General features: G+C 34.8%; 1 protein-coding gene across 9 annotated transcripts in view; it reads left to right on the top strand.

Moving 5' to 3' along the window:
- Positions 1 to 18261, top strand: part of LOC134529686 (uncharacterized protein K02A2.6-like) — a 48500-nt gene that overhangs the window by 13763 nt on the left and 16476 nt on the right. For 6 of the 9 annotated variants that reach the window (XM_063364040.1, XM_063364042.1, XM_063364041.1 and 3 more), the window contains exon 2: positions 16724 to 17131. The gene's annotated coding sequence lies outside the window, so the exon portion shown is untranslated. Of the gene's footprint in view, positions 1 to 5999; positions 6210 to 16723; positions 17132 to 18261 lie in introns of all 9 variants that reach the window. The other 3 variants (XM_063364039.1, XM_063364048.1, XM_063364043.1) reach the window with 2 other exon arrangements.

Below are 18261 nucleotides of genomic sequence, written 5' to 3'. Positions count from 1 at the left end.
TATTATCTTTTCAGGACTGTGTTTGACCTAATCTCAACTATGGAAAAATTGCTATTTTAAACTTCGCTAGCAAATTTCTTATATTAATTTTGATTATGAACTAGAAAATCAAACACTTATCATGAGCAAATTTGTCAAAGATTTAGGTTTCACACTTGATTTCACATTACTTTTTAATTATTACATTGAATCAATTACTTACAGCCAATGCTAATAAACATTTGCACTTATCAAATACATTTCTTATTTTGCCTGTAATATACATTGTCATATGTCTTTATATGTCCTTGGTAAGATCCAAATTAGAATGTAATTCCATTATCTGGAGCAATTAAAAAAATTCTTACCATCTGAAAATTGACAAAATACAAACAAAATTAATCATGATATAAATCAAATATTTACAAATTACAATATAGATGTAACCTACACACTGTACTAGACTTTTTAGGAATAAGAAGGAACATTTTAGATGCAGAGTTTGTAAACAACTGCTTGAAACATAAACTATATTTCAATTATTTGATTGAAAATAATGATATCAAAGGTCCTACTTTTAATGGATGCTATCATCCTTTATTGCATCCTATTATTAAAATAAATCATATTTTACATAGATTTGTAAATTGTTTTTACAAAAGTATTTTTGAACATTATTAAAAAAGTCAGTGTTCATTCCTTTTGCTTATAATAATCTTATTTATATTTTAAACAGTAGATATTAATCTGAAATTGTAACACAATTCCATGGTATCTGTTTGTAATCCTATGTTTACTCTCCAGTAGTTACTTTGCAGTTGTTAACTGTTGTAAAAGTAGATGTATTATATTTTATTGTAATGCATTGTATTTCATATTTTCTTAGTTATGTATTTTATGTTGTATGTCTTTTTGTCAGTGTTTTTATGTTTTGTATGTAAAGAAGATGTCTCTTTTTACTGGTGAGTACTTATTTTTTTATATAGGTAAACTGTACATTATTGTGTGAAAATGTTTTATGTTGAAAGTAATTTTTTCGTTAGGTTAAAAATAGTTAAGTTGAGAAACAAACCAAGAAATAGATGAAATTTAGTAATTCTGTAACAGAGAAACTGTTCCATATAAAAAAATTGCCTGGCTTGTCTTTTTGATAATCCTAATAGTGTACCATTTTAGCAAATGTTTAAGTTATATTAGGTTATCTACATTAAAAACATGGTGAAATAGTAAAAAATGGAGTTAGGTTTTTTTTACAAATATTTGGTCAAAATATGTGAACGGTTTGTTAGGTTATGTTGAAAATTGTTTTAATACAGCTCATATAACCTAACCAAATGTTCACAGAATTTCACTGCACTTTTATGTAGCCAACCAAACTGAATAAACTGTTCGTTTGAATGATTAGCTAGGCTAGGTTGATGATATTAAAAATAATGATTTATCATAAAAGCAGTAGGTTTGGTATTACCTATTATAGTCTAACTAACTTAACCAACAGTTAGTATTTTTAATTTAGTTAATCTAATAAATCATTTAAATGATAAACTACTGGTACCGTAAACCAATTTTAGAATCAGTGATCACTTAGAGAATGATCAGAAAGTATGACCTGAAAAGAGTAAATTTTTTTTAAAATTATGTTACTCTGTTCCAGAATTTATTACACAAAATTTTTCTAAAAGGAATTTTATGTTTGTTTTAATTTTTTACAGGTTCTCTCTCTCCCCCCCCCCCCCCCCCCCCCCCCCCCCCCAATTCTAGCATGTTATTCATATAAATTTTTTATGTTGGAAAGGATTTACGGATAGTACCCAGTTCAGTAACCCTCAAATATGTTCTGAAATGAATTGTTGCGTAGTTTGTGTGGTATTCTGTAGTCTTTGCTCCGCTGGTGAACAAACAGGCTGCATGTCGCTCAGCGGCTCGCAAAAGCAACATATAAGAATATACATGTATATGCAGAAATGCAATAATTATTGATGTTCTCTATCTCCTATCAAGCCAACATGGCTAGGAGAAGCCCTATACAAAACAGCTAGGATTCTTCCAAAAACTATCAGAATCTTACACAAATTTTGAATGTTTCAATACAATTTCAAACAATAGATTTTTCAGCTGCTAAAGTCTTTCAAATATGGCAGACAAAGCTGAATATGTTTATCTGGAGACTTAGCAATTCACATATCAAAACCTAAAACTGAACATGTAGAATTACATAATAAATAATATGAAAATTACTTACAATCGAAAATATTCACAAACATAATTGATTTAGTTAAACAAGAAAAACAAGTTGCACAGAGAATTTTAACAACAGAGACATTGCTAACTTCATTAGTGTCCAAAAACATTGCAGTCCAAAGAGTAATGAAATTCTTCCAAGGATAGTAAAATTTCACAAAATGGCACAATCAAAGAAGGTTCATGGTGACGAGGAGTACTACACCGAGGCAATTCAGTGGTTGAAGCAAAGAAAGTAAGGGATAATTTTTGCTAGTATTTCAACAATTCAAGTTCAGTTTCGTGGCTAAATAACTGTTTGAATTAGCATCAAGTAAATTTTGTAATCGTAAATATCTCTCGCAATTATGTCTCAACTTTGTACCTAGCTTGTGTGTCCACATTGTTGTGTGTTGAAATCAAATTGTTCTGTATAAATAAAACATTTGAAAATAAATATAAAATTGTTTTTAATCATAGTTTCAAACTTTGAGTTTCTGCTATCTCAATTTGATTTTTCATGAACAGCAGATCATTGTAGTATGTACCATGGGTTGGGTTTTGGGATGTCATCCATCGCTTCTCCTGACCACTTCAAACTTTCATTCCTTTTGTAGTCTTTGTTGAAATGAGTGCATAAATTAATAATAATTCTTTTTTTAAATAGTTCCACTGTAATGTCCAGTTTGTATTTTTTCAGCGCTGTAACAATTTTTTGCATTGCGATTGATTTTGTGTTTTTGTTAAAATAATCTTTAGAACTCACTTGCCACAATTCCGGATAATCCCTATACGCAGCAATCATTAGGGTTATAATATCGCGTTCCCCGACCAAATCGTCATCAGCATTGGCGGGGCTTGGGGGCCTCTGTAGATCTGACATCTTTACTGCATGCTATCTGGCGAGCAACTGACAAATTATTGACAATAACACTCCTGGACTTCCAATATGCTCCATCAATATCACCCATTGATATGCTTCAAACAAATTTTTTATCAATATCCATCAATATCGATGGCACGTTTCAGTATGCTCCTAAACTATCAATATTTGAATCAATGAGCCTCTGTCAAAATTATTGAAGCAAATATAGACAATATTATTGATCGTCTAGGAACCATAAGATACAATTAATTGTTCAATGGTTGAAACTTGTTTTTGTCATTTGTTTTGAACCCTGGGAAATCCACCTGTTCTTTGAGTTTGTTGCACCAAGCTAGTCTCAGCTGCCAGATTATTGTATTTAATACTGTTTAGTGTGTACTTTCTTTAGAACTCCAAAATATGTTGGTAACAGTGGAGTTTGAGGGCTGTTACAATGGTATTTTGTTTACTGTTAACACTCCGTAACTATCCAACAAAGTGGTGATTGTTCAATTCCAAATAGATTCTACTAAATAGGTTCTAAATACTCAATAGTTAGAAGCAGTGGCGTAGCTAAGGTGACTGGTGCCCCTGGCCAGACTTGGAAAATGGCACCCCCTCTTGGATTAAAAGAGAGGGGGGAGGGTTCAGTAACTTAAAAAAAAGAAAAGATAGTCAAAAGGGATTTTTATCATCAAATAGATTAATTGGAAATAATTGTTATTGTGTTAAAAACTTACAATTTTAAGTATAAAATTCTTAAGTTAGGTTCTTGGCACATATATAATTTTTGAGAATCGTTTACAGAATTTGTTTATTAAAAAAAAGAAATGTGTACTCAAATTAAATTGGTCAGATCAAATCATATTTATTTCCACAAAATAAGAGCATTTACAGTTAATCAATATTGCTTAACAACAATGAAATTTAATTGCATAAATTCAAATAGAATGTGTAAATAGAATTTTTATGAATGTGTACTGTAACAATGTTTTGGCTTTACACTCTCAAAAGAACTATCGATTAGGAAAAGCTAGTCAAAAAGGATTAGTTCGGTTTGAAAAATTACATTCATACAATAATACATAAAAATAACAATTTATAATCTAACTTAATCAAAGTTAACTCAACTTCCTTATTTACTTAGAAAAACACATTAAATGAAAAATGTTATACTTTGCAGAGCAGCTGCAGAAATTGAATAAACTTGTAGTTAACAGGAAGAAGAAAACTTTCACATCTTGCCAAGACACATGAACAATGTAAGACAACAACATATGACAAATATCCACTTAAATGTTACTTTCCTCGCTTTAACTGATGCAAAATCATTGATTAGCACATCTAAGTCCAATTTTCTTACTTCTTCTTGTTCAATCGAGAGTATCGCAGGAATTGTCAAACAATCTTATCCCGTTGAAGATCTCAAATAATTTTTTATCAACTTTAATTTGCTGAAGCTTCGCTCACAAGAGGCGACTGTAACAGGTACAGTCAGGAAGATTCTAAGAGCAATTTGGATGTTTAGAAAAATATCTTCCAGTTTAAGTTCTTGAATTTTTCTTAGCAGATCTAGGGTATTACTTCTTATAGATCCTTTCCTAACAGTTCTTTTGCTTGTATTTTAAATGTTTCTTCATCACATATAATGGCTCTTTTTTCAGTGCTGGTCCTGTTAGAAAATAGAAGTCAGAAAATATGATTCCATCGCTTCATACCTTCTCTTCAGTTCTGTCATAATTTGATCAAAAATAAGATTAACTTCTCTTTGGAATTCGTGTTCTGTGGTGAGATAGCAGGTGTTGTCATCGTCATCCTTGGATTTTGTTTCTAAATCCTCGAGTCGTTTGCTCACTGTCTTTCCCCTTTTTTCAGGAAAGTGATCTTCGATGCCAAGTTCCTTTGATGTTTGTATACCAAAGTTGATTGCTGGCCTGATACCCTCATCTCTAATCTCCTGAATTGTCGCTGACAGCCCCTTAATCATTTTGCTTGCCTCGCTGACGAACATTTTCTTTTTGAAGGGCTTTGTTAATTTGGTCAACAGCAATAAGGATCCTCTCCCATAGTTGCAAAAGACACATAAATTTTAAGTCCATCTGTTTGATTAGCTCCTGTGCACCCACTGCAGTTTCTAAATTCCATTTCTCTTTACAGGTTCGATCTAGCCTTTCTTTGAGAATAGCGTAAACCTCTTTTAGCATTTTTTTTAAAGCACTGACTGCTCTTCGTTTTGTTGACCATCTAGTGTCAGAATTACCTTTTAATGTAATGCCAAGTTTAGTTAGGATTGCCTGCCACCTCCCGGTAGAACAGCTGAAAAAAGGTGAAAAACTTCTATTCCAAAAAATGTAATGATCAAGGGCTAGACAGCTGCAGCATGCGCACCAATCAGATTTAAACTGTGCGCTGCACATGGTACAAAATAAGCTTTATCATTTTGTTGGAGGATTTTTGCTTGCACTCCATTATATTTTCCAGCCATATTGCTGCCATTATCGTAACCCTGGCCTGGCAGTTAACAATGCTCAGGCCATCATTGCTTAGTTTTTGCAGTATTTCTATAGCTATGTCCACACTGGTTCATGTTCATCTTCAACATTCAATTCAACATGCATTTCAATTGCTGTTCAACTTTCGTCAAAGGCATGCATTTATGGAAAGCATGTAATGCACGCCTTTGCTTGTCCACACTCAGTCAACTTGCATCTAAGGAAGAGAGAAAATGTCAGACGAAGATGCGAGTGTTATTATATGTTTAAGTGCAGCTTATGTAATATTAAGAAATTGTAAAAGTAAACGCCGCTCAAAATGGATGACAAATTATCTAAAACAACGAAATAATGTACTGATACATGAACTTCAAGAAGAAGAAGCTACCCTTTTCAAGAACTTTACGCGAATGTCACGTGCAAATTTTGACCGTCTTTTACAGATAATCGAGCTGGACATTACCACACAAGATACCAATTTCAGAGAAGCAATTCCTGTAAATGTAAAGTTATTAATAACTTTAAGATATTTAGCTACGGGAGATTCATTTTCGTCTTTAATGTACCTGTTTAGAGTCGCCAAGCAATTCATCTTGAAAATGCTGCCTCAAGTTCTGCATGCGATAGTGAAGGGTTTACGACATAATGTAATGGTAAGTACTATTAATTAAACCTGTTACAAAAAGTAACTTTATTATGTACAAAATTCGTTACACACTACACATGAAAGGTATTAATAGACTCATACTACTCATACTGCAGAGCACAAAGAAAATAAATATTTAAGCATTGTTATCTATTTGTCTGAAGCCCTTCCGTCCGCTGACAGCAAGGAAAGATCCCGTCCCCGACACTCTGTGGGCGGTAAAATAAAAATAAACAACAGCAAAAAAAAATTATGAAAAATTATTCGCGCATTTATTGGCGTGCACGATGGCACCGCCCACCGTTGAAGTGTCTGGCAGAAAACAAAATAAATAAAGTTTAAAACCAAGGTTAAACCAGACCTCAAGGAATGAGCTTTTGAAATATGTAAGATTTCGAAAATCCCCAAATTCATCTTATTTATTTGTACGGTAACCATGCACAATACATAATACCAAAGAGGAAGTAAAAGGCACTCAACAGCCAATATATCTAAACATAGAATATGTTTTATATATAAAAAAATAATAAAGTAAATATCTATACAAATAAATAAATTTTATACAGTTCCACTAAAATGTCTGAATAACCTACACGCTGCACAGCTTATAATATACCAATTAAAAGTTTATACTTTCGTAGAGGGGTAGCTGGGGAGAGGTTTAAATTTAATGAAGTTTACCAATAAAAGTTCCAATGTTCCAGTTTCGTGAAACGTCCATGAAAACTGTAATGACAGCTAAAACATCGTATGCTATTCCCACTAGTCCATCCAGGTCAAAAAGGGTATTACGTAGGCTGGCGTATCTACCAAAATGTTCAACTCGCTTCACAGTTGAAGTTCTGAGCAAAATAAAGTCAAAACAGAGGCTGACGGCAATTACACACTTAATACGCAGTGTTGCGTTAAGTGGAGACTCATGCTGAACTCACGCTGTTCCCCCAAATGTAGACCCGAACCACAAATCAAATAAGGCAAAAAAAATTCAGTTTCTTCATTCTCAGAATTTTACCAAAAAATTTTTTTGTTTAACCAACAAAGGCTTGCACCATCTTTGGGCCACACTTCTCGGCCTTAAGCAGTGTTTCGGGGACAACGCTGTACCTTAGTTTTTGCTGTTGGTCGTGCTGGTGCCTGGTGCCACAACTCAGGTCCTCGGCGCTGGGCACGGCCGGTCGCCGCTGTGCCTCCGTGCTTCCACCGTCAGCAGTTCAAGATGAACTCCCCGTGCCTTCAGCAGTCCGTCACGCATCCACGCATAGCGCGGCGCTGCCGTCGCATGACGTTACCTCGGTGGCCTCTCCCCGCCAGCGCTCTCCCCAGCAGCCATAAACAAGTAGCAAAACATTAACACTAAATCGTAATACAAATTAATATAAAACAAATAAAGAATGAAAACCTATAATGGATGTGAAAATTAAATAATAAATACAATTTAATAGTTTAAACAGGAGATTTAACAAAAATTTAAATTATAAATAAGCCTAAGTAGCAGCATTGGCAATCATCCTGAGCAAAAAGAATTTAGTTTAAAACCATAGAAACAAAGTTTAACTTTACAGCCATCAACTCATCTAAAACCAGAACATGATCACAGGAAAAAACTCAAAAACACTATAAGAATCACAAGATAGAACAAAAGACAGAAACCTAGGCTTTCACAAATAAGTTAACTAACTGCAAGTAAACAAAGTAGGTCAGTCCAAAGAAATACTAAGGGATACAAACTTGCCGATAATACTGAAAACACTTAACTAGTAGCCTAAATAAAAGGCAGCTAAATTAGTCACTTTACATTTTCCTTACATATGGTTTCAAATTGCTAATGTGTGCTTTGCATATTCTACTTACATTCTCTCCTTCCTGCAGCAGCACTGTTACTGGACCCAAAAACTTAAGTATAGTATAAGGTCCCCCAAAACCTTTTTCTAGTTTAGCTGATTTGAAAGTAGCTTTATTACTTTGAGCAAACTCTCGACATACAACTTCATCTCCTATCACATATGGATTGGGTTTCCTATCTTTATTATATTGTTTACTTATTTTCCGACGGCATTTTTCCAAATTATCAGCGGCTTCTTTCCATCTACCGTCTAACAGCCTAGGACTACTGACCTTAAAACATTCCGCTTCGACCCCCAAGCAATTCAAGAGGGGATGTGGGAAGCTCCTGCCCAAAAAAGGTTCGGCTGGCATAAACTTAGTGCCACTATGTAGAGTCATATTGAAAGCCATATTCAAAAAAGGAATTTTACTGTCCCACATCCTTTGCTCACGCTGATGAAATATAGTCAGGGCTGTCTTAACATTCTTATTTAAGCGCTCGACTAAATTTGGATTAGGATAGTACGGACTTGTAGTGAGGTGTTTTATGCCCCAATCCAAGCACATGGTAGTGAATATTTTTCCTACAAAATAACTAGCATTATCTGTCATAATTTGCTCCGCCCCACCAAACACACCCCACACTCGCTCCTCTAAGGATTTCACAACATGTTGCGCTTTCATGTCTCTTGAAGTTAGCAGCAATCAAAACCTTGTGAAGCCGTCTACCAAAGTAAAAAGGCAATTATTTCCCGAAACAGAGCGAGGTAAAGGTCCAAAAATATCAATATAAACCCTTTCCCATGGCCTTTGTAATCGTTCAACTGAATATTCCCCCACTTTACTGTTATGGGGTTGTTTAACGCGCTGACATTCATCACAACTCCGCACATATGCCTCAACATCGCTTTGCATACCAGGCCAATAAAATTCCCGCGAAATCTTATCCAGGGTCTTTTCTTTTCCTCCATGTGCCCCTATGCATGAATCATGGTAATACCTCAAAACCATTCGCCTAACCTTGCAAGGAATAAATTTTTTTACCTCACTACCTTTTTGCCAACACAAAATCCCTTTCTTGATGACCCAATCCTTGACTTCACCTTTACTAATATTATTAATTATCCTAATCGCTTCATCATCTTCCTTCTGCCAATCCTCCAACTTAATAAAACCTTCGGGCATTCCCCTCATCACATGACAAGTCCCTATTTCCTCCTCGCCGGACATGGCTCCCTCATCAACACCATCTTGGGACTCAGTAATAAACTCATCCTGGTCAAACATCCTTGAAAGCGAGTCAGCCACCACATCATCTTTTCCTTTAATATGTTTGATTTCAAACTGGAAACGTGTTAACGTCATTATCCAACGGCCGATTTTTCCGAGTTGCGTTGGGTGAGTAAACAACCATGTTAATGCCTGGTTGTCTGTCCAAAGTTTAAAGTATTTATGTTCCAAAAAGTTTTCAAACCTTTCAAGTGTAAAAATACAGGCCAGTGCCTCCTTTTCATAAACCCCATACTTTAACTCATGCTTATTTAGCGAGCGACTGGCATACATAACGGGACTGAAACCTCCTTCATGCTCTTGCAACAAAACGGCTCCCAGGCCTAGACTCGGGCGTCTACCTGTACAATGAATTTTTTATCAAAATCCGGCAACACCAACACCGGAGGATTAGCTATGGCCTCTTTTAAGGTACGAAAAGCCTTCTCTTCTACCTCTCCCCATTGAAATTTCACATCCTTGTGTTTAAGATTATTTAGAGGGGCACACAGCTCAGCATATTTGGGAATAAACTTCCAAAAGTACCCTATCATCCCGATAAAACGCATAACACCTTTCACATTTTTGGGGTGGGGAAAGGAAATTATAGGACCCATCTTTTCCTTGTCCATGACCAAGTGTCCATTAACTTCTGTATAACCTAAAAATTTTATCTCTTTTTGAAACCAACATATTTTTTTGGGATTAACCGTAAAGCTTCCTCCCTTAGTTTTTTCAGTACTTTAGAGACATGCTCCACATGGTCTCCAAAGCTTTCAGAAAAAATACAGATGTCATAAAGAAAACTAATCAAAAACTCATATTGAAAATTTTGCAAAATGGTTCCCAAAATCCTGGACAAAAATTGAGCCCCAAAATTTACTCCAAAGGGTACCCTACTCCATTCATAGTGGCCCCATGGAGTTACAAACTCTGTATGCGTACGACTGTCAGGATCCAAAACGCATTGGTGGAAAGCAGAATTCAAATCTAGCACAGTAAAATATTTGGCGTTTCCTAGATACTGTAACTACCTCTACTTTAGGGATCTAGTTTTATCTTTTGATTCGAAATCCTATAATCCAAAACTAAGCGGTATTTCCCCTTAGTTTTCTTCCCCACCAAGAAAGCTTGGGAGGCATAATTACTCTTAGAGGGTACAATAATGCCCTGCTCACACAAATCATGTATGATTTCCTTAAATGCTCTCATTTTAGGCGGGGCACACTGATACGGAACGCACTTTACGGGAATTTCGTCCATCACTGTTATTTTATACAGCATCAAATCACATCTACCAACACGGGTAGTAATCACATCATCAAACTGCTTAATTAATTTTTCCACTTCACCCACCTGCTTTTTATCCAAGTGTCCTGGTAAACACTGTATTCCCCTACATGCCAAGTGCTTCGGACGCCGCAGCCTTCGTAATTTAACTCTAATCTCTTTGTTAAACAAAAATTTTAATTCCCCTTTATAGCAATCTAAAATAGCTTGGTTTTTCCCCAAAAAATCCATCCCAATAATCACATCATACATAAGCTCGGGTACTACCCAAAACTCCCAATTCCATGAACAATGCTCAATCTTAAAATGCAAGAGTGCCTTCACTTGAACAGTGATATTCCACCTATTGGCTAGTATTTCCATACCCTTTTCTCTACTTAAACGTTTGCACAATTCCTTCCTTACTTTAACCATCTTCGAAAGGCATTCCTGGCTTATAAAACAATGGCTAGCCCCCGTATCTAGCAGACCCAAAATATCCCTATCATATATCCGTACTTCCACACAAAAATTATGTTTTTCTTTTAACGCAGCTAATTGATTATTATTTTTCTTAAATTAACTTTTCATCATACTCTACCTAAACCTACAACACTTACTAAAATGTCCCAATTTACTACAATATTCACAAACCTTAGACAACCCTTTACTCTCTATTTCGCTTGGTTTCTTACAACAGAAATCTACTAAGAGCCCCTTTTTCCCCCAACAATTACCCCCAAAATCTCTCTTTCCCTGGTTACAATTCGCAGCAAAATGCCCTACTTCACCACATTTGAAACAACCCTTGTCCAAACCAAGAGGATCATGTCGCTGTGGAACTCCTTTTTTGTTCCGCGCGACGGTCAATTTTCGAGCTATTATCCGTCTCGCCGGACCTACGGTAATAAACTGGGCGCACAGCACGTTGTCAACATTTATCGCCCACAATCTTAAATCGCGTATATTACTAGGCCGACTTACGAATGCGCATTCGCGTCTCAACTTGGGATTCATATTTTCTAATATGGTGGAAATTAAGTTCTCATCTGAAAAACTAATAGCAAATACTTTACCGTGATCACTAATGCTTTGTACAAATTCTACGGTAGATTCATTTTGCCTTTGAAAACGGTAAACATAATCTCTCACTAACTTTTCCTGGATTCGTCGCGGACATAACGTCTGCCACAGGGCGTCCTTGACTTCATCCCAGCTCCAATGTTCACGTATCCCATTCAACATGACGTCTAAACAGACGCCCTCACACCTACTTGCGACGAGACGCAGAAAAACGGCTTCATCAATCGACTCATACCTTGCCTTAATTTTATCCACTATTAAGCAAAAATATATTAATTGCTGGGGGTCCAGTGGGAATTTATCAATGCTGTTTTTAGGGACAAACAAGAAATGTCAGTAGTACTGAAAATCACCATTTTCAGAATTTTATTATATTTAAGGATAAACCCTGACATAAGAAAATGACAGTTCTGAGATACTACAGTTTATAGGTTACATTACAATACCTGTGCACTGATTTGGCCGTTGCCACATTTTTTTTGACTGCGGATCCTGTGATTTTTTATACATACCATGGATATTTTGTATTTGGATTTTGTGATGCATTGGAAGGTAAATAAAAATTTAAAAAAATTGTTAACCTCTAATGCGCATCCAAACCCAAGTATCAACTCTTGACGGGGATGTTTTTTAGCAGTATGGGAGCACGATAGCATGTTATACTATTTCCATTATTAATATGATACCTCTACTGACTAAAGTATTCCAAAGCATGCATACACAGACCACGCGGGGAACCTAATATTCACAACAGTTTATTTTGAGGCAGCGTTTGTGTATGTTTTATTTTTTCTCTTAGTTTTTTCTTTTATCTAAGATAAACCTGTTGAGGATTTGAACTTCAAATTCCATTTTGTTTGGTTGGAAGTTTTATGTTTATTAGTTAAAACATTGGTACATTGTGAGAATAGTCAGTTTTATGAGCTGCATTAAAAATACTATAAAAAAGTGTGGATGGTTTGTTAGTTTAGGTAAGCTACATTAAAAAAAGTTTATTGTGGTGGATGATTGGTTAGGTTAGTATTGCTACTTTATTTTATAGTATTTGTAATGTAGGTAACCTAACCAAGGACTCTCACAATTTCACAGTATATTTATAATAGCCCTAACCTAATCAACTGTCCACGCTTTTTTTTTAAAGTATTTTTAATGTAGCTTTACAATTCTCCAATTTCTCTGTCACTAAAGTCTATGAAAGATGATAACATCTTTCTAGCACATTTTTATTCTGTATAATTTGTTACTGTAATTGCACGAGGGAGAGTTGAGTTAAACTTCAGAACTCTTAGGACCTCTGAATGGACTGTTGTGAATCTTAGGTTTCTCAGGTTGCTATGCAAAAGCACAATGGTGGTGGCCACGTCATTGCACATGCTACCTAATATAACCTATAAACTGTAATTTCTCTGAAACCAGTGGTGAATTTGCAAACACAGTTTTTAAGTTAGAGAGGAATGTCTGTAGGGCTGAAAAATCTTATTTTAAGAAATTTATTATTTTATTTATGGAAAAGCAGCGTCGTAAGAATTTTACCTTTTTCCACTTTCGTTGGCCAACACCCAAATTAGTTACAACAAATGATGCATTTTTGACATTGAGACAGGTCTCTGTTTACTGGCTGGTAGCTGTTTACTATAGTATGGCGTGGGTAGTATGTTTCTCATTTTGTGATTAGCCGAGTGTGTAAAACTGTAGGAGATGGTTATGAATATTATCTGGGACACTGCAGATTGAACTTAGTTGGTTTTTTTTTTTGTGGTGTTGCTGAAACACATTTCCTTAAATTAAATCTGTTCATTTTTTTTCTCAGAATAAAACCGGAAACTTACAAAAGTGTGCTATAGTAAAAATAAATTAAATTTTTTTATTCTGAAACATTTTCCTCTACCTAAATTAACTTCCCTTTCTGATCGGCGGACTATCTGGTCTCGCTCTTTGTAAAAAAACTGTTATAGTTTCAAAATTTATTGTAAATATGTCCTGGATAACATTGGTATAAGAGTTCATCAGTTTCATAGTCTAAAATATACTTAATGTACAATTAACACAACCAATGATATTATTTTTAGATTAGTCAAGAACTACAATAAATTTGATCAAAATTCATCAACTTATAAATAAAACTAATACGTAATTTAATTCAGATTTCAATAACCCATTTACAAATATCAATAGCTATTGTGAATTTACTAAATTGCCATATTTTAATATCTTACAATAATTAGTATATACTCTATTGATATAATGAACTCACTTATATACTATAAAATGTTCGTCATTTTTATCATTATCACAATTCTTCCTATAGTGTGTGATTGTTTCATTATGATTGTTTTTTGTGTCTGTGACCATTGTTGGTTTTGTACTTTGTGTCTTGCTTGATTGTATCTTATTTCATGTTGTAATTGTTTTTCTGTGTTGTTTTTGTTTTTGTATCCTTGGTTGCAACCTCCTTATGAGGTGTTGGTGTGCATGTCACAACTGTAAATAGAAGAAAAATACAAAGACTACTATCCACAATTTCTATATGTACTTTGCAAAATTCAACCCATATGGTGTGAAAAAGAGGTAAATATGGTTTGATGAATAGTATTTATATGTTCTAGGCCAACCAAGCATAACTTTAAAATTATAGTCACCAATAATAAACACAAACTAGCAACCACAATTTTACCATTTTGCAAAAATTCTAGTCTTAAGAGGCCACTCCAGTGTTTCAGGGGCACTACGCAACCCGCGATAACCTCATAAGATTCAATGCTATTTTCATTTTGCTTATAACTAATTAACTAATATAGATTTCTAAATGATGCTTGCTTGATATGTAAGACAACGATGCTCTTATCAAAGCCCCTTTCTTCAAAAACGTGCATAAATTATGGTTCAAACCTAGACAATACACTTATGCATATTAGTAAAGATTAGTATAAAACCATAATTTATGCACGTTTTTGAAGAAAGGGGCTCTGATAAGAGCATCGTTGTCTTACATATCAAGCAAGCATCATTTCGAAATCTATATTAGTTAATTAGTTATAAGCAAAATGAAAATAGCATTGAATCTTATGAGGTTAATGCGGGTTGCGTGGTGCCCCTGGAACACTGGAGTGGCCTCTTAAGGGGTGAAAAAGGGGTGAATTTGGTTTTAAGGTAAATAATTTGAACTCAATTAAATGAAGCATAATAAAAAAAAGATTAATAATAAACATATGGAAATTACCAACCATAATTTTACCAGTTTGCGAAATTCAAACACTAAGTTGGTAAAAGGGGTAGGTGTTTTTTTTAAAAAAAAAAAAAAACAACACTTCCAATTCAATTAGAACTAGAAGTAGGAAACTAAAAAAAAATTTGTATCTAGAGTTATGCATTACTTATTTTAGGCATTTGTTGGGGATGGGGTGAACTTAACCTCAACAGCTTAAGAACTACGAGCGAGGAGTGGGGTGTTAGATACAATTTTAGTTAACAAACAAACTCCGTACACATTATATAACATCTCCTCAAAGGCAATACTGATTCATATTTTCTTTGAGATTGTAAGCTGCAGCATCCAATTGCAGATAAACTTGAACTGAGAACAATTTACATAAACATATATTAATACTTGGAAAAGCTCATTACAATATTCATTGCGCTTGTCCCATGAAAAGGTAAGAGTAAGGGATCGAAGCCACACTAATACTTTATTATGACTAGAACATGAAAATCCATAACAAAATAAATATAATTTTTAATAAATTCCAGAGGACTTTTACATTAACTATAAGGATTAACCTTGAAAACCTTGTTTTAGCCGGTCAAGCAAGTATACAGCTCTTAAACAAAACTTTAGGCCTCATTCAGAATCGTTATTTATTTAGAGATAGTAAACCATGGGCATATTAAAGTCATATATGTTTTAATCAAAAGCCCAGCACTTGAAAGTTACAATTTACAATAAGACTATCACTCTGTACTATTAGTGCGTAGGTATTAACCATATTTAAAGAAAACTTAAATATATCAAAACACCATTAAGACAGTACAAAATACAGAAAGTTCTGACTCGTGAAATAGGCCATAAATACGAGAAATTTTCCTCATGGATTAACACCATCCCATGTCATGTATGCCAGAATACCTGCTAAAACTGTTGACATCCCAGTGATGTGTCCTGGAAAGACAGTCTACTTCCTCGGCTTCACTAGAAAAACAGGACCTCGGACTCTCGCAGCAAATGGCCGGAGGATATCACTACGGCGTAGCTCCCATGGCTCCAGTTGGTCCAGAAACATCCGCCTCATTTCCCCACTCGCACCAACACAAGCGAGCGTCTGTCTCCAACGGGACCTTGGACTCCCATAGCAAACGCCTCATCGGCATCACTACAGCACAGCTCCTACAGCTCCACTTGATGTAGAAACATCCACCTTGTTTCCACAGTAAATTTATTTGTGCGTAGGGCATTTTATCTGTTAACCAAGCAATCTTTGTTATAAGATCTAAAGATGATATGGAACTAAACGTCGCATATCGTGAATTATTGTTTGTTTCTGATGATGAGAGAGCAAAATCTAAGTATCAGACATTTGGGATGCCTTAATAGCCCACATGGCATACCAGTAAGTACGTGTGTCTGACGAGCAGAATGAACCAGGTTTTTGACAACTAAAGACATTTTAAGGGGGAATTTTTAGTCTGGACCCCACATGGTCTACATCACGTCCTGAGAGGGAGTCTCATTGGGGTCCACATGCCCAATTCATGTGGTGGCGCCCTTTGGAAAGACTGTGCGAGTAAAGATCATCCAGAAGGCGTGTCTCGACCACTATTGGTCAGCGCCTCTCTGACAACAGATTATTATAAAATTATATTAAAATTAGGAAGGTTGTATATCCGTGTATTCTAATTTGCACACAATCATGTATTTACATTTTTAATATTGTCTAGTATTTTTTTTAGCTTTTTTTTCTCTTTTATAGTGTAACATATTTTTCATCCTTGTAAAAATAAAACTTTGTTCTTAGAAATTATATAGAATACACATAACTTATGGTATGTTTAAAAAAAGTACTTTGCATTTGTCTGTTATAGGTATTTGGTAAGCTCTGACAGCATGGAACCTATCTGCACAAAAAATGAATCATGAACATTGTGAACACTGTTATGATATACGCACGTGTGCTTTGCTAAGCCAAGACAAAGGGAGCTGCAAGATTGTTTCTTGTGGGCTTAATTGTGGAGCCAGGTTTCACCTATGTAAACTAGCTAAGCATCAATTGCTATGCCCTAATGAAAAAGTGCCTTGCATCAATAGGGCCAATGGCTGTCCTGCAGTAGTATATCGATGTCAGAAAGCCAATCATCTGAAGACATGTCCAGCCAAACTTGCCCAAGGTGCTTTGAGATTGAATTCTTGGCCAATGTTACAAAATAGTCGTGTTGCTACATTAGTAGGTGGTGACATTTCACTTCCAGCAGGATCGTTCAGATGCCAGACAGGTGTGTATTTTATTGATTTATTAAATGACAAAAATTACATACATTTTTTATTTTTATTTGCAACAAAGCAGGCTATTCACACATTATGATTTTATACTTTTCTGTCTTTAGTGCCAATTTTCCATGGTGCTATGAAATTCTGATACACTATACACTTTTCTGTATTTTGTGTTTGCTTTGTTCTCATGAAAAGTGTAGATAAGGGCAGTGCTGGTTCCAGAATTATTTTTCATGTTTTAAATGAAGAGCCCTTTTTTTTGTTAGATGAGTACAAGCAAAAATATTTATCAGCATTTTGAATTTTTTCAAAATGTGGAAAATATTGTAGTTTTTAATTGTCTACTACAACTAAATAAATACAAATAAATAAAATAAAATAGTTTTTTTAAATTTTACTGTAAAAATTTTTTCCATGCCAGTAAAATATATTTCCATTATTTTTCTGGGAGAGACTTAAGTTAGAAAGCCAATTTCTTAAAGCTGTTATTGAATAAGTAGTATTGAAAAAAAATAAAAACTGACTATATAGAGTTTAGTCACACACATTACTCAACTATGAAAAACAAATGATATTACTACTAACAAGGGAAGGGTCCTGCTTAGGAAATTCAATTTGAGATGGGACTTGATATATTAGTAGTGGACACTAAGGGTTTTCACCCGTAGAAATAGTAAAGTGCACTAACCAGCCAATTCGGAAAAAATACTTCAAAGTTTTAAATGTAGCTAATATTTGTGTCAATTTCTATTTGTGTGTAGCAGCACAGCATCTAGACTAGTAGCATACTAGCTTGCTAGCCATTTAGTCGGGTTCAATCCTACTAGCAAGCAAATTTTTTTGTTATATTGTAAATTAATTTAAAAAATATATATTTTTTAAATAAAGTATTAAGTGCACTAATATTTGTTAAATGATAATAAATAGATTCAATTTTTCTAAGTATTTAATGGAAGTAAATTGAAACTTGTCATAAAAAGATTTGTGTTTGGCTTCTGAGTTGTAGCAGCATCAAAGGCAAAGAGATCATCGACATTTTGGTCGATGTTGCAGTCGCCGTCATCAGGGTAGCAGTTACTTACTGAGGTTCTTGGAAGGTCTCCTGTCTTTTAACCCTCTGACTGGGTATCCT

Source organism: Bacillus rossius, chromosome 2 (genome assembly GCF_032445375.1).
Source record: "Bacillus rossius redtenbacheri isolate Brsri chromosome 2, Brsri_v3, whole genome shotgun sequence".
NCBI classification, from domain to species: domain Eukaryota; kingdom Metazoa; phylum Arthropoda; class Insecta; order Phasmatodea; family Bacillidae; genus Bacillus; species Bacillus rossius.
Note: the sequence above shows the minus strand (reverse complement) of the source record. Positions and strands in the feature narration are given on the sequence as shown.